Source organism: Pseudorca crassidens, chromosome 1 (assembly GCF_039906515.1).
Source record: "Pseudorca crassidens isolate mPseCra1 chromosome 1, mPseCra1.hap1, whole genome shotgun sequence".
Taxonomy (NCBI): Eukaryota; Metazoa; Chordata; class Mammalia; order Artiodactyla; family Delphinidae; genus Pseudorca; species Pseudorca crassidens.
In genome coordinates, this window is record NC_090296.1 from 94331395 (window position 1) to 94359208 (window position 27814).

Consider the following 27814-nt stretch of genomic DNA (forward strand, 5'->3'; position numbering starts at 1 on the left):
CCTCCCGCTGGTGCAGGACCCGTCCTTATCCTTTTGTCTCTGTTTATTTTTTTCTTTTGCCCTAACCAGGTACGTGGGGGGCTCCTTGCCTTTTGGGAGGTCTGAGGTCTTCTGCCAGCGTTCAGTAGGTGCTCCGTAGGAGTTGTTCCACGCGAAGATGTATTTCTGGTGTATCTGTCTGTCTTTCTCCTTCTGACTTCACTTAGTATGATACTCTCTAGTCGCAACCATGTTGCTGCAAATGGCATTATTTCATTCTTTTTTATGGCTGAGTAGTATTCCACTGTATATATATGTACCACATCTTCTTTCTCCATTCATCTGTTGGTGGACATTTAGCTTGTTTCCATGTCGTGCCTATTGTGAATAGTGCTGCTATGAATATAGGGGTGCATGTATCTTTTTGAATTATAGTTTTGTCTGGATGTATGCCCAGGAGTGGGAATGCTGGATCATATGGTAATTCTGTTTTAAGTTTTCTGAGGAACCTCCAAACTGTTTTCCACAGTGACTGCACCAACTTATATTCCCATCAACAGTGTAAGAGGGTTCCATTTTCTCCACATCATCTCCATCATTTGTTATTTGTAGACTTTTAAATGATGGCCATTCTGACTGGTGTGAGGTGGTACCTCATTGTAGTTTTGGTTTGCATTTCTCTAATAACTAACGATGTTGAGCATCTTTTCATGTGCCTATTGGTCATCTGTATGTCTTCTTTGGGGAAATGTCTATTTAGGTCTTCTGCCCATTTTTGGATAAGGTTATTTGTTTTTTTTTGTTGTTGTTGAGTTGTTTGAGCTGTCTGTATATTTTGGAGATTAATCCCTTGTCGGTCACATCATTTGCAATTATTTTCTTCCTTTCTATAGGTTGTCTTTTCATTTCGTTTATGGTTTCCTTTGCTGTGCAAAAGCAAACAAGCATATTCTTTATTTTAAAAAAATTTTTATTGGAGTATAGTTGACTTACAATGTTGTGTTAGTTTCAGGTGTACAGCAAAGTGAGTCAGTTATATAAATACATATATCCACTTTTTCTTTTATTTTTAAAGATTCTTTTCCCATATAGGCCATTGCAGAGTATTGAGTAGAGTTCTCTTTTATTAGTTATCTATTTTATGTATAGTAGTGTGTATATGTCAATCCCAATCTCCCAATTTATCCATACCCCTCCTTATCCCCTGGTAATTATATGTTTGTTTTCTACAACTGTGACTCTACTTCAGTTTTGTATGTAAGTTCATTTGTATCCTTTTTTTTTTCAGATTCCATATATAAGTGATATCGTATGATATTTGTCTTTCTCTGTCTGACTTACTTCATTCAGTATGACAATTTCTAGGTCCATCCATGTTGCTACAAATGGCATTATTTTGTTCTTTTTTATGTCTGAGTAATATTCCATTGTATATATGTATCACATCTTCTTTATCCATTCCTCTGTTGATGAACATTTAGGTTGCTTCCATGTCCTGACTACAGTAAATAGTGCTGCAGTGAACATTGGGGTGCATGTATCTTTTCGAATTATTGTTTTCTCCAGGTATATGCCCAGGAATGGGATTGCTGAGTCACATGGTAGTTCTATTTTTAGTTTTTTAAGGAACCTCCATACTGTTCTTCATAGTGGCTCTACCAATTTACATTCCCACCAGCAGTGTAGGAGGTTTCCCTTTTCTTCACACCTGCTCCAGCATTTATTGTTTGTAGATTTTTTGATGATAGCCATTCTGACCTGTGTAAGGTGATACCTCATTGTAGTTTTGATTTGCATTTCTCTAATGATTAGTGATGTTGAGCATCTTTTCATGTGCTTTTTGGTCATTGGTATGTCTTCTTTGGAGAAATGTCTATTTATATCTTCCACCTTTTTTTTTTTTTTTTTTGCAGTATGCGGGCCTCTCACTGCTGTGGCCTCTCCCGTTGTGGAGCACAGGTTCTGGACGCGCAGGCTCAGCGGCCATGGCTCACGGGCCCAGCCGCTCTACGGCATGTGGGATCTTCCTGGACCAGGGCACGAACCTGTGTCCCCTGCATCGGCATGTGGACTCTCAACCACTGTGCCACCAGGGAAGCCCTCCACCCATTTTTTTGATTAGGTTATTTGTTTTTTTTTGATATTGAGCTGCATGAGCTATTTGCATATTATGGAGATTAATCCCTTGTCAGTTGCTTTGTTTGCAAATATTTTCTCCCATTCTGAGGGTTGTCTTTTTGTTTTGTTGATGGTTTCCGTTGCTCTGCAAAAGCTTTTAAGTTTAATTATATCCCATTTGTTTATTTTTGGTTGTATTTTCATACTTTAAGAGGTGGATCAAAAAGATCTTGCTGTGATTTATGTCGAAGAGTGTTCTGCCTATGTTTTCCTCTAAGAGTTTTATAATGTCTGGCCTTACATTTAGGTCTTTAATCCATTTTGAGTTTATTTTTGTGTATGGTGTTAGGGAGTGTTCTAATTTCATTCTTCTACATTTAGCTTTCCAGTTTTCCCAGCACTACTTATTGAAGAGTTTGTCTTCTACATTGTATATTCTTGCCTCCTTTGTCATAGATTAGGTGACCATAGATTTGTGGGTTTATCTCTGGGCTTTCCTGTTCCACTGATCTATATTTCTGTTTTTGTGCCAGTACCATACTGTTTTGATTACTGTAGCTTTATAGTGTAGTCTGAAGTCAGGAAGCCTGATTCCTCCAGTTCTGTTTTTATTTCTCAAGATTGCTTTGGCTCTTTGGGGTCTTTTGTGTTTCCATACAAATTGTAAAATTTTTTGTTCTAATTCTGTGAAAAATGCCATTGGTAATTTGATAGGGATTGCAAGGAATCTGTAGATTGCCTTGGGTAGCATAGTCATTTTCACAATATTCATTCTTCCAATCCAAGAACATGGTATATCTCTCCATCTGTTTGTGTCATCTTTGATTACTTTAATCAGTATCTTATAGTTTTCTGCATACAGGTCTTTTGCCTCCTTAGGAGGTTTATTCTTAGGTATTTTATTCTTTTTGTTGCAATGGTAAATGGGATTGTTTCCTTAAATTCTCTTTCTGATGTTTCGTTGTTAGTGTATAGGAATGCAAGAGATTTCTGTGTATTAATTTTGTATCCTGCAACTTTACCAGATTCATTGATGAATTTTAGTAGTTTTCTGGTAGCATCTTTAGGATATTCTATGTATAGTATCATGTCATCTGCAAACAGTGACAGTTTTACTTCTTCTTTTCCAATTTGGATTCCTTTTATTTCTTTTTCTTCTCTGCTTGCCATGGCTAGGACTTCCAAAAGTATGTTGAATAAAAGTGGCGAGAGTGGGCATCCTTGTCTTGTTCCTGATCTTAGAGGAAATATTTTCAGGTTTTCACCATTGAGAATGATGTTAGCTGTGGGTCTGTCATATATGGCCTTTACTGTGTTGAGGTATGTTCACTCTATGCCCACTTTCTTTTTTCTATGTTCAATTTTTATTTTTTAAAAATATCTTTATTGAAGTGTAATTTCTTTACAATGTTGTGTTAGTTTCTGCTGTACAATAAAGTGAATCAGCTCTACATATACATCTAACCCCATATCCCCTCCCTCTTGCGTCTCCCTCCCACCCTCCCTATCCCACCCCTGTAGGTGGTCACAAAGCACTGAGCTGATCTCCCTGTGCTATGCAGCAGCTTCCCACTAGCCATCCATTTTACATTTGGTATGTAAATATGTCAGTGCTACTCTCTCACTTCATGCCAGCTCTCCCTTCCCTCCCTGTGTCCTCAAGTCTGTTCTCTACATCTTATGCCCACTTTCTGGAGAGTTTTTTTTATCATAAATGGGTGTTGAATTTTGTCAAAAGCTTTTTCTGCATCTATTGAGATGATCACATGGTTTTTATTCTTCAATTTGTTAATGTGGTGTGTGTATCACATTGATTAATTTTGTATATTGAAGAATCCTTGCATCCCTGGGATAAATCCGACTTGATCATGGTGTATGATCTTTTTACTGTGTTGTTGGATTCTATTTGCTAGTGTTTTGTTGAAGATTTTTGCATCTATGTTCATTAGTGATATTGGCCTGTAATTTTCTTTTTTTGTGGTATCTTTGTCTGGTTTTGGTATCAGGGTGATGGTGGCCTTGTAGAATGAGCTTGGGAGTGTTCCTGCCTCTGCAACTTTTTGGAAGAGTTTGAGAAGGATGGGTGTTAGCTCTTCTCTAAATGTTTGATAGAATTTGCCTGTGAAGCCATCTGGTCCTGGACTTCTGTTTGTTGGAAGATTTTTAATCACACTTTCAATGTCATTATTTGTGATTGGTGTGTTCATATTTTCAGCTTCTTCCTGGTTCAGTCTGGGAAGGTTGTGCCTTTCTAAGAATTTGTCCATTTCTTCCAGGTTGTCCAGCATATTCTTTTTTTTGGGGGGGGGGGGTCTGCCACATGGCATGTGGGATCCTAGCTCCCTGACGAGGGATCGAACCTGCATCCCCTGCATTGGAAGTGTAGAGTCTTAACCACTGGACTTTCAGGGAAGTCCCTGTCCAGCATATTCTTGAAGAGAAAAATTTTGGAAAAGAGAAAGAATAGAAGAGATATTGGTCATATAAGACACTAAAACATTATAAATCTACAGTAATTAAAACAACATGGTAAATATGCATAACTAGATCATTATTACAGACTAGAAAGTCAAGCCAAATACATACGGGAATTTAGTATATGATACTAAATTGGTTAGGGAAAAGGTAAATTATTCGTTTAATAGTGTTCAGACAAGTAGACAATTATATGAAAAACATTGGATCTCTAACTCAGTTCCTACACCAAATTAAATTCCAGCTAGATGAAATATACAAATGTGAAAAATGAAATAATAGAAGTAGTATGTGAAAATATGAGAGATTTGACTAATAATACAAAATCTGGAAGGGTCTTCTAATAAATCACACACACACACAAGTTGGTAAATTCTACTACAAAGAAATAACAAAAAATATTGTGCATAAATAAAGAATACTCAAACAAAATTAAAAGAAAAAGGAGGAAACACAAAACTGGGAAAATGATTGCAAGATAACTAATATAGGGTTATCTTCCATAATATCTTTCTTTATTCCATAATTATTTCTTAGTATATAAAAATTCCTGCAAGTAAATATTAGATGGATAAATGATAAAAACAAATTATTATCAAAAAAGGAAATACAAATGATTCAAACCTGGAAAAATGTTCAGCTTTAGTGTATAATAGTAGAAATGCAATTAATGGCATGGTAAGATGTCTTTTTTTTTTAACCTATTGGATTAGCAAAGAGTATCAAACTAGAAAAACAAGGGTCTTTTTCAAAGACTTGAAGGCTTGTGAGCCAAACAGATGGATTCTATGCTTCCAAGAATTACTCTGTTTGCATTTTGAACTTCTTGAAGAAATGTAGATGTCTGTGAAGTAAACTAGCATGTTAAAATAGAGTTTGCAACAATAATACAATAATAATTGTTGCAGGCAAAAATCATTAGTAGATGCTAAAATTAGTGGACAACATGCATGACTGAGATGTAGAGTATTAATACAGTCTCAAACTATCTCCCTATAAATTAATTAATTACAAAGCAAGAAGTAGTAATTTACAGTAGTGAGTCCAGGTATTCACCATCCTGTAAGGAAGCCCAGTTAGCCACATGTAGAAGATCTGAATCTCCCAGGGACAGACATCAAGTATGCGATGTATGTGCGTAAAGGAGCCTTCAGGTGTTCCCAGCTTTTAGACTTCAAGTTTTCCACCTGAGAACTCCAACATCGTGGAGCAGAGACAAGCCATCCCTGATGCACCTTGTCTAAATTCCTAAACCCCAGAATCCATGATCATAATAAATGGTTGATTAATCGTGGTGAGTTTGAGGATAATTTGTTGTGTAGTCCTAGTAACTGGAACAGGTGTTGTCTGCCAAATTTCTCCACCATAAAGGTACCACTTTCCCCTTTGTAAGTAGTAAATAATTTATATTTTGAGATTATATAAATATTCTGTTCCTCACCAAACTTTCACCCTAATCAAACTAGTTTTAGTGTCCATTGATGATTTTCTAATTGTATTATTCCTTCTATATTTATTAGCGTTTTTCCATAAAGAAGAACTTTATCTTTTCCCCTGCTTATGTATATATGTGTCTACTCATAACAGTGTGGTCTCATGGATTCTTATTTTATTCAGTGGAATATAATGCATTATTATCACTAATGTTCAGATTGTCCCAGATTTGGCCAGTAGGATTCCTTTGAGATTATCCTGGGTCATTTTCTCAACTACCTATTGAGCATCTCTTTAGTTTCTGGTACAAAAGATGTTCCAGGCTCATCTTGTGCTTGAAAAGCTTCAGTCCTGGAATATAAGACTTTTGTCTAAGGAGCCCTGGTTCATTTAATGAAGAATGGTATTTAGAAACCAAGACATAAGTGCTAGATATGCTGATTGCTATCGGAGTGGCATTTCTTCTAAGTGCTCTCAGTGGACAGAGCTAGAAAATATACTTATTTAACTATTTATTTATCTACCTATTAAAAAGCACGAGTTCAGGGACTTCCCTGGTGGTGCAGTGGTTAAGAATCTGCCTGCCAATGAAGGGGACATGGGTTCAAGCCCTGGCCCGGGAAGATCCCACATGACACGGAGCAACTAGGCCCGTGAGCCGCAACTACTGAGCCTGCACTCTAGAGCCCACGATCCACAACTACTGAGCCCACATGCCACAGCTACTGAAGCCTATGTGCCTAGAGCCCGTGCTCCGCAACAGGAGAAGCCACCACAATGAGAAGCCCACGCACTGCAATGAAGAGTAGCCCCCGCTCGCTGCAACTAGAGAAAATCCCGCGTGCAGCACCGAAGACCCAATACAGCCAAAAATAAATAAATAAATAATTGATCAATTTATTAAAAAAAAGCACGAGTTCATACTGATACCTCCAATTGCAATGCATAACCAGAGAACCTTCTTTTCTTCCCCTTTTCCATGTTTGTAACTCTTTTCTTTGACATAGTGAGAAACCTGGCCCCCAGTCCCCTTAACATGTTTACTCATTTGCTCAAGCCTAGGATACACAGAAAGTAGTTTCAGAATTGCTGACTTATGCCACTGAGAGAAGCAGTCTACTGTCTGGAGTTCAGCATTTGTTTTCAGGAATTTTTTTTAGGCAATACTTATATTGAGTGAAATGCACATATCGTTAAAAGTATGGTTTGATATATTTTGACACATGAACACACACATACTCCTATTGAGGCATAGAACATCCCATCACCCCAGAAAGTCCCCTCATGCCCCTCCGTAGTCAATCCTCCCAGAGTTAATCACTTTTCTGATTTTTTTCACTATGGTTTTGTCTTTTGTAGAACTTCATATAAACAGATTCATACATTGTCTACTTTTTTATGACTGGCTTGTTTCACTCAGCATAATGTTAATGAATTTCGTTTATCATCTGACAGTAGTTTTTTCCTATTTATTGCTGAGTAGTATCCATCTTATACCACAGTTCATTTATCTATTTTCCTGGGGGTAGAAATTTGGGTTGTGTTCTATTTTTGACCATTATGAATAATTCTTATACAAGGTATTTTGTGGATATATGTTTTCATTTCTCTTAGGTAAACAGGATCAGAAGTACAGTAGGTACATGTTTAAATGTATAAGAAAATAACTTTCCAAAGTTGTACCATTTTACACTCCCATCAGCAACTTACGGGAGTTTTGGTTGCTTCACATCCTCATCAACATTTGGTATTTTCAGTCCTTTTAATTTTAGCTATTCTAGGAGTTTTTATTTTTATTTTTTCATTGGCAATGACTTTGAGCTTTCTTCCCCGACTTTTAAAGCATGGGCATCCCCAAGGCTTGGGTTTTGGCTCATTCTCCACTCTCTCTCTTCCTTTGGATTTAGTTCAGGGAGTGGGAATAGTTGTATGGTTCTTAAGATTTTTGCAGTTAAGCTTGAAGAAATGGATCAGAAAGTTCAAGGATGCTCTTTACATTCCTAATTCAGATTTACATAAGCTTTTGTTAATGAGACAAAAATTTTGTAATTACATGTGCATATAATTTACTTGGGTTTGTTCTGTTTTGTAAAGCTGGTTTCAATTATAGATATTTATAAAGAAAATGAGTATCTGGCATTGTTTACATGCTAACACTTCCAGAGTTTTTATGAAAATTACACAAGTGGAAAGATGAATTCTCATAAAATTTCTTAACAGCCTTTTTATTTTTAGAAAGTAATGCAAACCGTTCAAGGCTAGCATCAACATATTGCCAGACCGATAATTGTACTGAGTGTTCTTATAATACTTTCCTTTGTGCATACTTTCAGTATGGCCACCATGTCCCCATATCATATTATCTGCACTTTGTAGGTGGAGAAATGGGGGACGCAGAGAGGTGAAGCAACTTGCTTAAGATCTCACAGTTGGTAGCAGATCAGGAGTTAAAACGAAGGAGTCTGTGTCGTGGCCCATGCTGATTCCATTAGGAGGTGCCGGGGCCTCCCGCTGAGCCCAATATGTTCCTTGGCCCTAAAAGCATCTTGTTCCTTTTGTTTCAAACAGCACCATGGAACATCTCAGGCGCCAGATCCAGCCAGGGACAGGGAATGTCTAAATTTGGATGAGGGTGTGGGTGGTTGACCCCAGAACTTTCAGGAAGGGGCAGATGTTTCTGCTGGCTTCCCCTAGAGTGGAATGGGTTTTCAGCTGAGCATCAGTGGGGTGTGGCATTGTGAACTGGGCTCTCTGGCCCTCCTTGCATGATGAGGGGCTGAAGGAGGCCCTGTTGTAGTCCCAGGACTCAGGAATCTCTGTCAGGATGGCCAGGATCTGGGTTGGAATGTCCAAGTGAGCTAGGCCCACCCTCTGCTCCTGGATGCAGCAACAATAACTTGTTCACCTTCTCATTCCTGCTTCTCTGGTCAGAGAATTTCAGTAATTTCAAGGCAGCCTTTGTCCATATTTATAGACCCTTCACCTGGGTCCACATTCTAGTGTCAACATCATTATTCAACTTTTTCATTCCTTGTGTTTCATTAAGAGGTTTTAGGGGCACAGTAGATCAGGAAATACCCTCTAGCTGCAACCTGCAAGTTGTTTTCCAAAGGAAAGCCTCAACCTAAACACTGATATGTCTAATAATATACTTTACCATTGTAGGTATTTCTCAGACTGGACTACTTTGACTGGAATTATAGCACCAGATATAAAATAATTTGTAAGGACAACATCTAGAAATTATTTCAAAGAGCGGTGGCTATAGGCTGAACCTTATGTCATTTTTAAATTATAGACTTCCATAAAATGGAAACATTTATAGTGAAATCTAAAGATAGGCTATTTACCATGAAAATACGGTATCATTTGGTGGTACAAATTAGTCTGAACTTGTAGGCATGAAGCCTAAGTTAACTGTGTTAAGATGTATAAGAAATTGTTGTCAAATGAAAATTTGGCTACAAATTGAGGATAAAAATGAAAACACTTAAAAAGAAATCAGTATGTTAGCAATGAAGTTTTACTTTGCACAGTCAAATCTCAGTTGTATGACAGATACGTCCCTGAAAAACATGGTACTTGAAAACATATTGCCAGACACATGAAGTCTATGGAAAATTGGGAAATGGACGTGTGATTTGATGACTTCCTTTCATGTGTTACAAATCTGAATAGTGTCATGGAGCCAACAGCCTTACTAAGTCTTTGGTAAATGAGAAAGAAAGTCCTAGGTAGTGGGTGTTAATGGTCTTAGAGACCACATAGAAATATAGGCCAAGGAATGTGGTTTGAAACTGAGAAGTCTAGAGGGACAGGGTGAGGCAGAGTCTCTGGCCTGGGGGTTTGATGTGGAGAGGGGAAAAAATAGAGCTACTGTGGATGGGGCAGACAGGTCCGGGGGCAGCACCACAGCACAGCATGGGGACCCTGGGTCTTAGCTGCCAGAGAAGGAAGCCAGGAATCAAGAGCTGGGACTGGGAGCAGAGTGGGTGCCCAAGGCCCCTTCCTGTCTACTTCTCATTTACTTCCTCATCTGGAGCTAGTTGTTTAAGTATCACAGGGAAGTTTGCACAGCCTGATGCATTCTCCTTGCAAGGGCTGCAACTTACAGAAACTGCTCCACTACGTGGAGCCTATTTCTTGCCACAGAACATGGCTTTGTACAGTGCCAACTATGATTCAAAGGGAAGAGCTTTAAAAGGAACCCTATCACAGTGTTTGTCCTCTCCTGGGAAGTGTCTGGGTTGGGTTCATTTCTGCAACCCCAGAGTGGGTGTTGGGGAATGTGTCATCCAAAATGAATGGATCTGACCTGCCTAGCAGGATTATAATGAATCCATGTGGGGTTGTTTGTTTTCCTCTTCTCTCCACCATAACCAGCTGAGGGTTCAGGAGGGTGAGTTTGCCAGACAGTGAGGACCCTGGCAGGCAGAGCCAGTGGCTGTGATGGTGGACAATTCTTGTCCTGATCAATTCAGAACACCTGTACCCCCAGCCATGGTCCTTCCTCCAATCATGGTATCATGGGGCACCAAGATAGGGCCTGTATCTCCTCTGTACCCCATCCCCAAGAGATCTAATCTAGAGTGAAGATGAAGTATCTTTCCGGGGGTCAGACTTTAAAGGGCAAAGTCTTGCTAAAGCCAGAGGAGACTGTGTCCCTGCAAGTGTATTCTCATCATGGCGGTAGCCATGTGGTTTGAAGAAGATATGGCAGATTGTGTCGGTAGCCAGAGATGTAATGGGGTTTACAAATGTTAAAAGTCCTTTTCTCTAATTTCTCAGCCAGGACTGATGCCTAGGGGATGTCAAATCCTATTAAAATAAGAAAATAGGTGGTAGAATGGGAATTTTTAGCTGCATTTGAATAGCAAATATTAGCAAAGTCCAGTAATTAAACAGCTGAGGGAAGGCCAAGTTTGGAATGAGTCATTATCCTTACCTGGCCTCTAAAGGCACAGGATTGGAGAATGTTAGTGGAGGTGGTAGCAAAGGCTAAGAGGGATTTAAGGAAAATATGAACATGGTTAACCTCCCTCAACTTCCCTCCCTTCCTTCCTTTGGAAAAAGGGATTCAAAGTTGGCAGCAACAGTGTATCATTCCTGTACTATTGAGTACCTTGTCATACACGCGTGCTTGTTTTCTATAAATAAAAAATAATGCTGCCACAGTAAGACTCAGAGTAAGTGAGTTGTGCTGAGATGGCCTTATTAAATACCAGCGAACAATGCTGGAAAGTCATTTGGAAACATGTTTCAAGAGCCTTAAAATATGCATGCCCCTTTACTCTGTTTCCAGAGTAAAGGGATTTTAAAATAAATTTTAAGGAATTTATCATAGGAAATAATCATTGCAGAATTTTTTTTAATGGGGAAAATTGAAAGCATCTTCCTAAATATCCAACAACAGGGAAACTTAAAAAATCAAAATTAGATTAGATATCAAAATGTTAACATTGGTAATCTCTGGGTGTGGTACAGGATCACAACCCCTAATTAAAGCCTTTGATGTCAGGTGCTGTTACGGACAGAATGTTTGTGTCTCCCCACAGTTCATATGTTGAAGCCTATATGGTATTTGGTTGGGGATCTTTGGAAGGTAATTAGGCTTCTATGAGGTCATGAGGGTGGGGTCCCCATGGGGATTAGTGCCCTTATAAGAAGAGGAAGAGACACCAGAGCTTCCTCTCTCCACCATAAGAGGGCAAAGTGAGAAGGCAGCCATTTACAGGCCAGAAAGAGGGCTCTCACCAAGAACAGAATCTGCGGCTTCCCAGTCTCCAGAACTGTGAGAAAATGTCTGTGGTTTAAGCCACTCAGTTCAGTTCCATTCAGTTCCCATCAGTTCCAGTTAAGTTTTGTCACCACATTTTTAGTTTTCAGAGCTCTTGCATTTCCCACTTCTGTGAGGAAAGCACATGAGGGAAAGCTTCCCTCCAGAGGTGAGGCCTTGGAGCTTTCCCCACTGCTCCCGGCCCAGGGAGTAAGGGGGCTCTGAGTCTGTGCTTCAGGCCCTGACTTTTAGGTTTGGAGGTAGGAGTAGAAATCTTTATTTCACACTTAGAGTTTTCTCTTATGTAGTAGAGAATCCTGGAGGGGAGGATCTGGGCACACATCCTAGATTCCCAATAAACCCCTTAGTTAATACTGTATCAAGGCACATTTTGGATATTTGCCCAATATAATTGGTTAGTCTGTTTCAGATCACTATCTGAAAACACTGGGTCTTTTGTTGCTTCTCTTTTTTTGCATACACGTTGGCACTGGCATCCCTGATACAATCTCTATTGTCTTTATTCATGTTGCCTGGTCACATTGCTGGGACTGCTCCCTTGCTGCATGTACATATTGTGTCTAAATCCAATTTAGGCTCATTTCTGCATTTGTTTTAAATATATAGATCCCCGAACTTCACCGTAACTCCCTCTCATTTTAACCTCTATATTGGTAGCATTATGTTCAGAATAGGGTTCGCTTGCTTTCTGTACGGGAAGATAACTGTTGAGCTTACTCTTTATGGTCGTTACTGCCCAGACTGTATAAAATTAGATGTCTGCTCATAGGAAACTGACAGAAGATGAATGGTTTTTGCCTGGCTGAGATGCAAATGCTTCTGTTTGGTAGAGAAGATAACCTCAAGAGTGATGGTTTTGTTGCTGTGTAGGGTGCTAACAAATTTTGCATCTAATTTAGCAATCTTATTCCCCTGTTTCCTTTATCACTGACTCTCTATCTCATTTTCTTGCGTCCTTCCTTGAACCAGCTTTTTCATCCTGCCTTTCCTCATTAATAAATTATGGAAAATTTTTTGATGCATGCTCCTTATATTTATATGAAAATTACATGTTTTGGCATTTTGAAAATTCTACTTTGCCACCCCCAAATGTGACTGAGATTGAATTTCTCACCACTGTGGAGAGTTATTGAACTTAGATTTATTTGAGTTAGATAAATGAAGTGAAATGGAATTCTTGCTCCTAAGTGTGGTGGTGTTTTTTTGTTTTGTTTTTTTATAAATTTATTTATTTAATTCATTTATTTTGGGTTGCATTGGGTCTTCGTTGCTGTGCGCGGACTTTCTCTAGTTGTGGCGAGTGGGGGCTACTCTCCATTGTGGTGCGCGGGCTTCTCATTGCAGTGGCTTCTCTTGTTGTGGAGCACGGGCTGTAGGCACGTGGGCCCAGTAGTTGTGGCTCACAGGCTCTAGAGTGCAGGCTCAGTAGTTGTGGTACACGGACTTAGTTGCTCTGCGGCATGTGGGATCTTCCCAGACCAGGGCTTGAACCCGTGTCCCCTGCTTTGGCAGGCGGATTCTTAACCACTGGGCCACGAGGGAAGCCCCTAAGTGTGGTGTTTTAAAGACCAGCTTTAAGAGTAGGATATCACAATCACAGGGTTAGGGAGCACCCGCCCCCCCCCCCCCAATATTGCTTGAGGACAATGTTTCTAGCTTAAGAAAATAAAATGGACATTGATCTAAGAGTGCATAGGTAGTGTTCCACTGCACAGTGCATATTACACATTCACTCACTTATTCAATCATTTTTTCAACCAGTGCACATTTATTGAGCATCACTGTTTGCTTGACATTGTTCTAGAATCTAGATAAGGGCTGGGAATACTGAAGTGATTTAGACAAAGCTCCTGTCCTAAGAAGCGCTCAGAGTGTTGGGGGAGATAGAGATATATGGAGTCACTTTTGTAAGACTGTTGATGGGTACACAGAGTGTCATGGGGGCTGTGTACAGTGGGTAATAGCATGGGTATTATGGAAGCATCCAGAGTTGCTCCTAACACACTCCAAATAGTTGCTTAGGTTGAGTCTTAAAGTGTGAGTAGGACTTAGCCAGAGATGAAGTTGAGAAAAGACCGTTGTGGGAAGAGAAGCACGGAAAAAGGGAGAAAACAGCATAGTATGTGTATAGAGGTCCTTGTTCCCAGAGCATTGGGTGTGAGGCAGAGAGTGGCATGTACTCCATAAATAAGCTTTTTTTATGGTTAATTTTTTTATGATGGTTAATTTTATGCATCCACTTTACTGTGTCACGGGATGCCCAGATATCTTTTTAAACATTGTTTCTGGGTGTGTCTGTGAGGGTGTTTCAGGAAGAGATTAGCATTTGAATTTGGTGGACTGGGTAAAGCAGTTTGCCCTCCCCAAAGTGGATGGTCATCATCCAACCTGTTCAGGGCCCTTATAGGACAAAAAGATGGAGAAAGGTTGAATTTTCTCTTTCTGACTGACTGCTGAGCTAAGATGTCAGTCTTCTCCTGCCCTTGAACTAAGACTTAGAACATCCGTGCTCCTGGTTCTTAGGCCTTTAAACTCAGAGTGGAATTTCCTGGGTCTCCAGGTTGCAGATGACAGATCATGGAACTTCTCAGCCTCCATAACTGTGTGAACCAATTCCTTATAATAAATTTCATCCTATTCTGTTTCTCTGGAGAATCCTGACATACAGTTTATGTTCAGAATCTTACTTGATGTTCTCCCTCACCCTATCTTGAACTCATTGCGTTTTTTTTTCACTTCCATTTTAAGATCTTTCTTTCCCTGCTCAAATGGCAATTAGAAAAGTTAGTTTCTTCTTTGAAGGAATAGTGTCCCTTGTAGAATCAGAATAGAAGCAGCAGCACATTCCTGGTCTCACTTTCAAAGTTCTTAGCTTAAGAAGAGTTTTCAAGCATTGTGTGAGCACATTTCCAACCCTTCAGATTGGATATAACTTCTTCCATGGCTTTGGGGAGAACAGCTGGAGTAGAAATGCCAGGAAGAGACCTGAGGAGTTTATCTTTTACAGCTCAGTTTCTCTGTTCCCGGAGTCCTGAGGGAGCCAGTTTTCATGAGCAAGTCTAGTTGCCTACTGAGTCAGGCCAGTGAAGAGGGCCCATCAGTGACAGTTGGCTGAGGGATTCCTCTCTGTTCCCCCAAACTTGTCTCAGCTCTCCACCAATTCACATGGATGCCCCACTTTCCATGGCCCAGAATACTAGTAGGCCCATCATATAATAGGTGCTGGGGCTGTAGATACCCAGGAGTGAGGTGGTATGGAAGTGAGAACTCCTGAACCTGGGCAAGATGGGAGGAGAAAGAACTGGCAGACATTATCCTGAAGTTGAAAGAAGTAGACTTGCTTCTTTAATGACAGCTATCAATCAATCAATGTCTAATACATAGGAGGGTGCTGAGTGTTTCACAAGTGTTCAGGAGGAGGTGGCAAGAGAGAAAGGAAGCTGTGCCTTTGAGGATGGGAGTTTAGCAGGTTGGAGAACATAGATCATCCAGGTATCAGATGTGGTTATGTCAAATTGACTCCTTAGGTTCTGTATCAGTTAGGAATTGAGTATATCTATGTACTAGTTATCTATTGCTGTGTAACAAATTTAGTATCTTAAAACAATAGCAAACATTTGTTATCTCATAGTTATGTGGGTCAGAAATTCAGGAGCAGCTTATGTGGTGGTTCTGGCTTGAGATCTCCATGGTGATTGCAGTCAGGATGTCAACTGGGGCTTCAGGCTTCTAAAGACTTGTTGAGGTAGAGAATCTGCTTCTAAGAGTTCATTCACATGGCTGCAAGTTGATGCTGGCTGTTGGTGGGGGGTCTCAGTTCTTTGCCACATGGACTTCTCCATAGGACTGTTTGAATGCCCTCAACACATAGCTGTTGACTTCCCAAAGAGTGAATGATCTAGGAGAAAGTAAGGCAGAATCCACCATGTCTTTTAGGACCTAGCCTCAGAGGTCACACACCATCGTTTCCTCAATATCCTGTTGGTTACACAGGTCAGCTCTATCCAGTGTGGGAAAGGACTAGACAAAAACACTAATACCGGGAGGTGAGGATCATTGGGAGCCAACTTGGAAGCTGGCTACCACACTGTCATAGTAACAGAGGCCTGAAATAACAAGTGATAGGGTTTTATTTTTCTCCCACATAAAGTAAGTCTGTAGGTGGACATCATCATCCCAGACATCTTTTATCTTTCTGTACTCTCATTCTCAGGTTTGCCGCATGGTCCCAAGAGGGTCTCTGAAGCTCCTGTCATCATGTCTGAGTTCCAGTTAGTGAGAAGGAAGGTGGAAATGCCAAAGGGCATTTCTCAGTTGAGTCAGCTGCTCTTTCAAGGAGTTTTCCCAAATGTCTCATTCCGTAACTTATGTCTATATACCATTGGCCAGAGTTTAGTTATGTGGCCATCCTTATCTGCAGGGTAGGCTGGGAAACAGTTTTTTTATTTGGGCACATTGCCACCCACCACAAAATCAGTCTAATAGGAAGAAAGTTAGATTGGAAGTGAGGAAAGCTTCCATTCTGCTGTCGTACTACTCCCACCCCTTGCCTAGGGTTTATGACCTCATGGGTCCTCTCCTGTTGCCCTCCCTCCCCACCCTTAGGGTCCCTTCTACAGATTTGTAGTCCAGCACACTTATTCAGCTCCTTAAGTTCATTAGGCTGACTTTGGTTTGGTTGTCATTTGGCAGGGAGGTTGGCTTGGCAGCTAAACTGTATAACCTGGGGTCCAGAAGTTACCTCACTTAATCCTCATGACATCCCCATGATGTGGGTACCATTATCTTTATTCTCAAAATAAGGAGAGAAACCCACAGCTGCGTGAGCATGAGGCAGGGCTTGAAGCTGGTCCTTTCCTCCTCCAGAACAACTGCTCTTTCCATGACAGCAAGTCCAAGGACATTGGTCATTTCAAGTGGGGTCCATGGCAGTAACAGGGAGGCACTAACAAGCAGTTTGTAAAGGGTCTGGTTTCCTTGGCTGGAGTGGAGTAAATGTATTAAGTAGATTTTACAATAGTCTATTTTCTTAGGATATAACATTTATCCTGAGCTGTTGCTAAAGATTTTCTCTTGTGCTTTCATTAAGGGAAATCTGCTGGTCAGACCTGATTGTGCCATAGGCTTACAGAAAAAGGCAGAGACTCATGAAATGGACTGAACGCTGACCATGATGACACAGTCATGATGATGTGATTGATGGATTTGGGAGGCAGCCTTGCTCTTGTTGGGCAGTGGCTTCTGGGCAAGAGCCAGCACTGCTTTATTTACTAAGATGTGGAATTTGCTGTGTGTGTTGTGTGCATGGGATGTGGAGGAAAAGGTGTTAGGATGGGAGAGAAATGAAGTTGTATTTCTGAAATAAATGAATGCAAAATTAATGTCTTTTATTTAACTAAAATAAATGAATTATATCTAATTAGAAGTGATTCTAGGCCTCAAGGCATTCACAGTGACCCCTTTCCCACCTCCTGGAGTTCTCTCTAGTAGACCAGGCCCCTGTCTCATTGCTTTCTAGCTCCTGAGGGGTGTATATCAGAATATTCTCTGCTGAAGGATATTTTTCAAATTTTTTTCAGGACCCCCTCCCACCTCACCCTAGTCTGATGCTCTTTGGAGCTCACTGCCATTTGCTGTGTTATGAAAAATTTCCTTAGGTAGGATTGTGACACCAATTCCAATGTGTGGGGATTTTTCCCCTTGCACTAAGCAATTCTCTGACACCAGCTGGGTGTCTTACACTTTAACTCAATTCTGACACTATCTACCTGGAGATAACATCAGATCCCACAGTTTAAGGGCTCAGTTCCACAAGACTGCCCCCACCAGTTTCAGATGCCAATCATGAGTCTAGGTTGTCACTTGTGATTCTGACTAATAGGCAGTAGATCTGAGGTTCCCATGACCCCACCTAAGGTTTGATTGATTTGCTAGAGAGGCTCATAAAAATCAGGGAAACATTTTACTTATTAGATTACCAGTTTATGATAAAAGGGTATAATTCGGGAACAGCCAAATGGAAGAGATGCATCGGGCAATGTATGTGGAAAGGGCACAGAGCTTCCATGCTGTCTGAGCTCGCCACTCTCCCCAAATCTCCCCAGGTTCACTAACCTGGAGGCTCTCAGAACCAGGTCCTTTTGGGATTTTGTGGACGCTTCATTACATAGGCCTGATTGATTAAATAAATCAATGGCCATTGGCAACTGAACTCATCTACAGCCCCTCGTCCCTCCCTGAAGGTCAGGGGTGGGACTGAAAGTTCTAATCCTCTTATCACATGGCTGATTCTCCAGGCAACTAGCCCCCATCCTTAGGTGCTTTCCAAAAGGCACCTCATAAACATAAACTCAGGTGTGGTTGAAAAGGGTTTGTTATAAATATCATTACACCTTTATCGCTCTTATCACTTAGGAAATTCCGCGGGTTTTTGGAACTCTGTGCCACTTTATTATAAATTACAGTATCACACCAGGGTATTCTGCTATGCACCTCTTCATACATCATTTTTAGCCCCACCAAAATCTCTGTTTATTTTACCCCTTTCCTCAAAGAATCCATCCTCTTCGTTTCTGGAGTTTTCTCACTAAGGCACTTTTGGCATTTCCCAGCCATGCATCACTATCCTGTGTATCTGAAAGGGTGGAAAGGAAAGTGCTTGATATTATTGAACGAGATTCAGATTAATGCTTTAGAAACATGAGTTACGGAGGTGGGCTTGGGACCAGTTCCCAGGGTGCATTGTATCCTCCATCATGGCTGAGCTCAGGGAGGCCTGGCCTGGCAAGGACACTCCTATGAAACAGAGATGGCTTTGCCTGTGGTCTTTAACCGCTTTTTTCCTCAGAGAGCCTCAGCCTCTATAAAATCTCTTTCTCATGACTTTGCGGTTAATGAAGCCTGCATATGTGGGTTTTGCTCCAGGGCTCACAGAGTTCTGTCTGTCAGAGCCTGCCTTTTCCTCTGGCTCCTGTGTCCTTGTCAGGCCAAATGAGCTCTCCCCCTGGGAAGCCCTCTTGATGGCAGCTGGACCTTCTGGTAACTTTCTACATGTTCTCTGGCTGTCCTAACTATCCACCCGGTGCCCAATATGCCATTCTTTCCTTAATGTGACTGATTCCTTAATGTGAAGTCCCAGTTGGGTTCTCTCATAGTCATTATTGCTCTCAGATCCACAGTTACAACCATGTTAACAGCCCTAAAAATGACAATTGTGGAAACAGCTGTTATTAGCCCATACTTCCTCACAGTGTTAGAAGCCACAGCCATATTTCCACAGTAGTAATAGGAGTTGCCATTTATAGAGAGCTTATGATGCGTTAGGCACTAACATTTTATATTCTTTTAATCCTCATGTTAAGTATATGAGGTACGAGCTACTATTCTCAGATGGAGAGATGAGGCACAGAGAGGTTAAACAAACTATTGAGTGTCACACAGTTGATAAATGGCAGGGCAGAGAGTGACTGACTATGTGGCCAGTATTCCCCTCCCACTGCCGGGGCCATGATGCTACATAATTTCCGCTGCTGCTGTCTGTGACCAGATTCCCTCTTCTGGGCAGATGGGGGAATGCCCTAGACACTTTATATCCAGCATGGCTGTGTGTGGGAGCCGTGAGCCCAGTTAAGATCAGGGAATGTTTAGATTCCTCCTCATAGCACCCAGAGCACCATCCTGACTGGAGCACCTTTTCTCATTGCCATCTTTCTCCTCCCTGTGTTGGCCACTGGGAGAAAGAAAGGCAGGGAAGAAGCAATGACTAGGGCCTACTTGTGAATGAAAGTTGGTCATTCTGCCACCCTTGGCATATTGCTAAAGTTTTTCAACTCCTCCTGGAAGCAAAATTCTGTTGTATATGGTGGTGTGGGAAAGAGAGGGAAAGCAGTTTGGTTCTCATGATTTCTTGAAGGGATGGGAGGGGATGTCTGTCTCAGCCTCAGAAGCAGCTACCATCTCTCTTGCTTTCCTATCCATCTGGCTTTGAAGCCAGACTGTGGCTAAGGATGGTGCTTAGGCATTTGAGAACAAAGCCTGTCAAAATAAGATATGGGCCAACCAGAAGGCATTACTCCAAGAAAAAGTTGCCCGTATTTTATAATTCAATATATATGGTAGTCCTGGCAACTGTTCTTCTGTCTTTACTAGAGGGAAGAAGAAGGAAGGTTCGTCAAACTTTCTCAAGATATAAATTACAGCATGGAATTCTGTTGACCTGTGTTCAGTTCTCTTTTGAAAATTCTAGGCTGTCAAGAGCAGGCAGCTTTTCCAACACAGCTGCATTATTCACAACAGCAGGACCACAATAACTCCCACTGCCCTGACTATATTGCTTGGGGAATTTTGTGTGTGTGCATGTCTTTTATTCTATTTTTCCATCTGGTGACTTTTGTTTTCTTCTAAATGGTGCTGTTTAAATGCTTTCCATAAATGCATTCTTGAAAATAAACACATTGAATGGATAAGAACAAAAGAAGATCCATTCTCAATGCTGATCACTGCTGAGAGGTTCCCTCAGCTGCAGGAAGATGGGGGCTGAGTGGATGAGTCGATCGTCAGAGTGAAACACAACCCAAAGGTGCTTCTGGGTTTGGGATCCAGTCAGAGCACGTGAATAGTGTCCTGACACCCATTTGTACTGAAGGCCTCACCAACTGGACACTCATGCTCAACTGTGGGCCTTGAAAACTTTGGAGGCTTATCTCCCAGTTGGCAATTCCCAAAAGCCTTGGTTTCATGCCTCTAGCACTTCCCAATACAGAGAAGACTGTAGCTAGATTGTCATTTCATCCCTCAGGAACTTCCCTGTTCACCACCTTTCCTACATTCCCCAACCACTGCCCCATGATCACTGCCTTAATTCGGGCTCCCCCAAAAGCAGATGCTGAGGCAAAGATCTGAGCACAGGTAATTGATTTGGGAGGGGTCAAAACCCCAGTAGGAAAGTGATACAGGGAAGGAAAGCAGTCAAGGAAGGGCTCATTAATACCACAGCTATCACAGCAGGCAAACAGAGTTCAGTCCTGGGGGGAGCTCTGGAAAAGAGTGTCAGACACATCCCTCAGAATGCTTCCACCAAGGGTGAGAGAGCTGGGGCATTGATGTACCAAATTCAAGGAGCATGGGTTGAGGGCTGCTTCCTGAGTGTGTTAATTCCCAGAAATTCTGGGACTTCTTGCATGTGAGCTGAGGGCCTTTCCACAGTTCTGGAAAAAAGGCTCAGGGACAGGAGTACAGAGACTGGCAGTGTGAGGTTGGCTGAAAAGAACTGACAGATCTGAGGGATGTGTCTGGGGTGCTGGCAGTGTCTGCTCTCATCCCACACATGGCTTAAGGCAAGTGACTCCCTCAGAGTCAGAGTGATAGGGCCACATCTGAAGGGTATGGGGTAATTTGATGGTGGTAAACAAAAAATGCTGTGAAGGGGAGAAAACCCTTCATGGTATTTTTTGTTTACCTCCATCAAGTTACCCCACATCAGAACTACTCTCCTTTTCCCCACTGGGTATACCTTCTTGATAATTGCAAAGAACTGATTCCTTACCTTTCTCGATGAAGGTGTTAAGCCTTCCGGTTCGAAGGCTCACAGCAGAAATGGCCACAGGGCCCTGGGCCCCAGCTGCTCTGTGAGAAGCAGCTGTTTGGTGATGGCAGGACCTCAGTTGTCATTGGTGGTGACTTTAGCCCTTGCTTCCTCCCCAGGAGTATGTAGCCCACCAGAGAAGTGGGAGATTAAAGGACCGGTATCAGTTACACTGCCTTCAGCAGCAGTAACAGAAAACCCCAGTTCAAACTGGTTCAAACAAACAGAAAACTTATTTTATTTCACTGAATAGGGAGTTTGAGGTAGAGTGCTCCAGGCTAAATTCAGTGGTTCCGGTTCTTTACATCTCCCTGCTGTGCCATCTTCAGTGTGCTGATCTTGTTTTGGGGTATCTCCCTTCCTTATAAGTTGGCTGCTGTAGGTCTAGGTCTTATGTACAAACATACACGCCATTGTAACCTGCCACCAAGATGTGGAAGCCCAAACCATGCCATAGAGACACACCACAGGGAGAGGCCCTGTGGAGATGTTCTGGCCAACACCCAGCCATCAACCGGCACCAACAGCCAGAATGTGAGTAAGGACACCTCCAGATGATTCCAGCCCCCCTTGTTGAGTTCCCAGCCAACGCTCTAGACACGGTGGGGCAGAGACAAGCCATCCCCATGTTACCTTGTCTGAGTTATTGACCCACAGAATCCAAGAGCATAATATTGTTTTATGTCACTAAGTTTTGGGGTGGTTTTCAATGCAGTAATAAGAACTGGAACATCGTTCCTGGTGGTGTTTGCGTCAATCGTGAGGGAAATCTGAGGGGAACGAGCGGAGCTTGCACTGCTTATTATCTGATGCCCTCCATATCTTAGAGAGGGGCCCGGAATCCACAGGGGAGAGGAAAGGCTGGCACAGTGCCCTGGCACTTGGCAAAGGCCAGGAAGCTTTCTTTCCAAGGGTGATAGGATCTATTATCTTGGAGACACCAAGAGAGGGCTTTCCAAGAAAGGTTTTTGGGATTGGGCCTCATTAGAAGATCCATAAAGGATGGTCTCAAAGGTTTCTGAAGACTCCCAGGTCTCTCTGGCTTTACGCTCAAAATGTTTCCAGAATCTGACCACCTCTCACCATGTCCAGTGACCAGTCTGTTCCAATCGTTTCTTATCTGAACTACTACAGTTGGCTCCCTGCTTCTCCTCTGCCCCACTACAATTCATCATCCATGAAGTGGTTCTTTTCAAATATGTCAGGTCATGTAACTGGTCTGCTCAGAACCTTCCCCATCTCCCTGAGTATAAAAGGCTCTATTTAATCTACACCTCCTATCACTCTCCAGCTTCGTCTTTGACATGCTTGTCCTCTGTGCACTCTGGTACAGCCACATGGCCTCTTGTTTTTCCTCAAATATGCAAAGTACCCTCTTACCACAGGACCTTTGCACTGCTTTTCCCTTCATCTAGAATGTTCTTCCCCCAGATAGCTGCATGGCTTACTACCTCACCTAACTTCAGGTTTTACACAAATGCCCTCTGACTGAGGACTTCTCTGACCACACTAAGTATATTTGCATCACCACCCCCACTCCCCATCCCTAATTCTCCAAATCCTTTTTATCTTCTTTGATTTACCCTATAAAACTTATGTGTATCTAACATTACTATGTATTTCACTTATGTCTAGTATCTAATTGCCCCCACTGGAATTTTAGCTGTATGAGAATAGTGATTTTTGCCTGTTTTAGTCAGCCTGAAACAGCACCTGACATAACAGACCCACAGTAAATACTTGCTGAATGGATAAATCATCTGACCTCTCCTTAGCATCAGTCCTACATTTTCAACTTCTGTCTGGACAGTACCACCTGGAGGTCCTGCCGGAACCTCAGACCCACCATTCTAGATGCACATCCTCGCAGCCTAGGTCTAAGATCAGGCCCTCCCAGGGTGATCTATGTACGGTGGGGGTGAGTGTCTTAGTGCAGGTTTAAATACCAGCTTTACTTCACTTTTCAACAGAAAGGGCAGATAACTGTTCCCACCTCATGAGGTTGTCTTGAAGGGAGAAAATGCTAAGCCCTAGGGATTATGTTGGGCAGAAAGCAAATGCCAGCCATTATTATCCCCATCCTGAGCTACTCTTTCCTCTTAAAAGAATACCTTAATTCACCTTTGTTCATGTGGTTAAGAATTGTAAAATATTTACTTTTGCTTTGATAAAACAAAAACTTGACCTGCTTTTAGACTGGGTTATATTTCACCTAGTGAAGGTTACAATCCTCTCTTATGTCAAGGAGAAACAACAGTAATAAATAGTGCTCCATTGATCAAAAAACCCAAGAGTCACAAGCATTTCCTCACTGTATCCTCCATCAGGAACTGCAGGGTCTCCCACTGATGATAACAATAAAATAGCTGCCATTTATCACATGCTAAGGGCAGAGATGGTGCTAAGAGTTCAACATATATCACCTTACTAAATTTTCACATCCTTCTCCCCACTAGAAAGTTAGGTACTTTGGTATTATCCACATTTTAAAGAGGAAGAAATGAAACTTGGGGAATTATAACTCATCAAGAGAAATGGTCAGAGAAAGGAATTAAACCCCAATCCTTCAAGATCTAGTGTTAATATCTCTGGCTTAGAATTTTTTTTTTTTTCCTTTTTGCAGGCCCCTGGGCCACTATGCAGACTGAGAGGGTGCCCACAGCCCTGGCTTTGCTAGAATCCCTCCCTACTCATTAATTGCTTTCTGGTTGGCCAGAGTTCCTTCCAAGGTCCAACCAGCCTTTGCTGTCCTTGCTAATCCTGGGCAGGAAGCAGAGTACAGGCCAAACCTGAGGCTCTGGCCTCATGCCTGCACCATGAGGGCCACCTGGGCTCCTGCCAGCAGATTTCAGTAGAGCAAAGACTAGACCTTCCTCAGGAAACCCCAGGGCCACAGATCTGAACATGTCTTCTTCCCATGTGTTAGGGGATTAAAAAAAAAGTAAAATCATTCTCATGCAAACATAAAGTGAACACTTGTCAAAGATTTTATTTAACTCACTAATTGAATGAGGGCGCTGGTAAGATGTTGTAACTGTTTCAAAGGAGAAGTCAAAAGACCACAAGTTTGTATGGGGTAAAGGAATGTTGAAGTAACTTTGTGTATGGATTTGAAACTGGCTTTTAAATTATTTTTAGGGGGTTTCAGAATTTATTTGCATGTCTTTAGACAAGAATTCTTTGTATTGCCATCCCTTATTTACAATTTTCAGAGTTGTAAAATAGCTCAAAGGCCGTGAAAGGCACGGAGCCCTCACAGAATCAGAGAAGACTCCAGCATCCCACTGAAAGGCTATCCAGTAATCTCCTTTGCTTATTCCAAAGTCTAAAATGTTTCCTCGCACTTGAATGATTTTCTTGGTCATCTTCTCTATTTCCTGGTTTCTGGGAGAGAGTTTTCCCTCTCTTTGTCAGTAAGCCTTAGATTGCGGGCTCTGGAACCAGGCAAACCTGGGGTTCAGATCTCAATTCTGCATTTACTAGGCATGTGGCCTCATTGAAATCACTTTCTTCCCTGAGTCTACCTCTTTAGGTGGATGTGAGGATTAAAGTGCATGGTACACAGATAGAACAGAACCAAACCCTTACATGCTGCTTGTACTGTGTGGGACATGGATCCAAATCTAATGTAGTCAAACCTACCACCACCCCTATTTTAGAGATGTGGAAACTGAGGCACCAGGTGTTGAAGGCACTGACCCAGGGTCATGCTGTTGGGCCATGCAGTGGAGCTGGAATTCAAACTCAGGCCATCTGGTTCTGCTGCCATACTTAGCCTGCACTCAGGAAATGAAGGTGCCACAGCACTGCTTCATTTCTTTAATCCAACCATGTCTTGACATGAGTGAGTTGGCTGACTACCCTAGGAAGCCAGCTATGGAGTTGGTGGTCACACTTCACTCCCTGGTCACTCTCTACCCCTGTTTGGCATTAGGGTGGGTGCCATATGGTGCACTGCTCTCTCTGGAACCTGCTGTGTCAAGACCCCTGGATCTGCTTGTTTTCTTGTTTGTTTTTATTGTTTTTGAAATCTGATATAAAACTTGCAGAAAAAATGCACAGCTCAATGAATTTTCACGAAGTGAACATATATGCATGTAAGCAGCAGATTAAGAAACAGAACATGATGGGTACCCACAGAAAACCCCAGAACTTTTTCATTATATCCTCTAGTAACTTGAGATTTAGGGAAATAATTCAGATGGAATCTTCTAGGAAAGCATTAACTGACAATATAATTTTAGGGTCACCCTCAGGCTATGTCAAACCAGGCAGAAGTAAGAGAATCACTTGAAAATTATGTGGAGCAAATAGTTGGAAAAATATATAAATTTTAAAGTCTGCCCAGGGTTCTGAGGATAACTGGGTTCCCAAATAATTCCTTTTACTGTTATATACTCGGGCAGTCCTGTGGTTTATGGTTTAACTTTCCTGTGCTTGTCCATTTCGTGCAGAAGTTGGGTCAGCACCAGGTCTCAGCACACTCTGCTTCTGAGGGTCCGGGATAACCACCTTCAGCCAGCACCTCCTGGTCCTTCCTCTTTCCCATCCCATGACCCACCCTGGTCCTCTCACCAGCCTCCCCGTACTCAGTGTGTTCTCTAGGTTCTTCATCCCACACTCTCCATCTTCATAGGCTACTTCCTCACCGTGGTCCTTTAACATCTTCTGCCCTGAGGCAAGTATTTAAATCAGACAGGTAAAGCCCTTACTAAGGAAGAAAAGCTGATGTTTGTGTTGGTTTTTCTTGAACTCTGTAGACTAGATACCAGCATTGAGAGAATTCCCCACCTGAGTCCCTTCTCTAGAAGGCCAAGTCTCTGAGCAGAGGCAGAAGGAATCCAATAGAAGATTATGGATTAAAAGTGGGGTTTCAACCACCTCAGCTAATTACAATGGCTACTATTAAAAAATGGAAATTAACAAGTGTTGATTAGGACGTGTAGAAATTGGAAACTGGTGCACTGCTGGTGGGAATGTAAAATAGTGCAGCCACTATGGAAAATAGTATGGCTGTCCCTCCAAAAATTAAAAATAGAATTACCATACAATCCAGCTATTCCTCTTCTTGTACATAACCAAAAAAGCATATTCACACTACTCAAAATGTGGAAGCAGCCCAAGTGCCTATGAATAGGTGAATAGATAAACAAAATGTGGTATATACATACAGTGGAATATTATTCAGCCTTAAAATGAAGAAAATCCTGACACATGCTACAACTTGAATGAACTTTGAGGATATTATGCTAAGTGAAATAAGCCAGTTGTAGAAGGGCAAATACTGTATGACTCCACTTATATGAGATACCCAGAGTAGTTAAATTCATAGAGTCAGAAAGTAGAATAATGATTGCCAAGGGCTGGAGGGTGGAGGGATTGGGAAGTTATTGTTAAATGGGTATAGAGTTTCAGTTCTGTAAGATGAAAGGTGTTCTGGAGATGTATGTTGGTTATGGTTGTGCAACTATGGGAATGTACTTAATATCACTGAACTGTATACTTAAAGATGGTTAAAGTGGTAAATTTTGTGTTATGTGTATTTTACCAGAATAAAAAAATTTTATAAAAGAGAAAGGTAAAAAAGTGAGTTTTCAGTTCACATCTCCCACCTGAGCATCTCATGCCTGTGTTGTTACCATGAGCTTGATGCCAATCCTTAGAAATGCAAGGATGACCTGAATACTTTATACGTCTATTCATTTCCTCCAATTTCCCCTGTAATCAGTAGAACCAAGGTTCATGGGCACAAGAAAAGCAATTTGAATATGGGCCAAGTAGACCAAGTCTGGCCCACATCCAGATGTTTTTGGAGTGAAGTGTTGAAGCAGTGAGCTGCATTCATCAATGGACAGAATGTCTTTTGCCATTTCTGCCTCACTTAGCACAGGCTTTCTGAGACACTGCCTTGCTTTATGCTTTGGAAAGGGAGGGCCAGGGTCCGGTCAGGAACAGAGGACAGCCATGTGAGTCTAGGAGGTGAATGCAGTGCTGAAGAAATTTCAGCCCCATCCCTGGGCTGGTAGGCAGCAAACAGCCTGACCTACGGGGCTGGGTGTAGCCTGAGCTTTCTGGAGGGGAAAATGAGAGTTGAGTGAGCATGCACTGGGCTGAGAAACAGAAGACTGAGTTTCTTCTTTGTTTTGGTGTTCATGAGAGCTGTGTGGCCTTAGGCAGAATTCTTAACATTCTAACCTTCAGGGTTTGTAGATGGTAGATCTTTTTGCTCCAGCAATAACGTTCCATAAATCTATGAAAAGAGTAAAAAACCTGTAAAGAATTTCTCCTGAACCCCTAAGATATGACTAATTCCTAATGAGAAAATATGCAATTGTTTCATCCTAATGAACTTAAGTTACTTTTATTTCCATGGTCTTTAGTTGCAAGGTCTTTTGAAAGGGGTGGGTTGATTAACTTCTCTCTTTTGT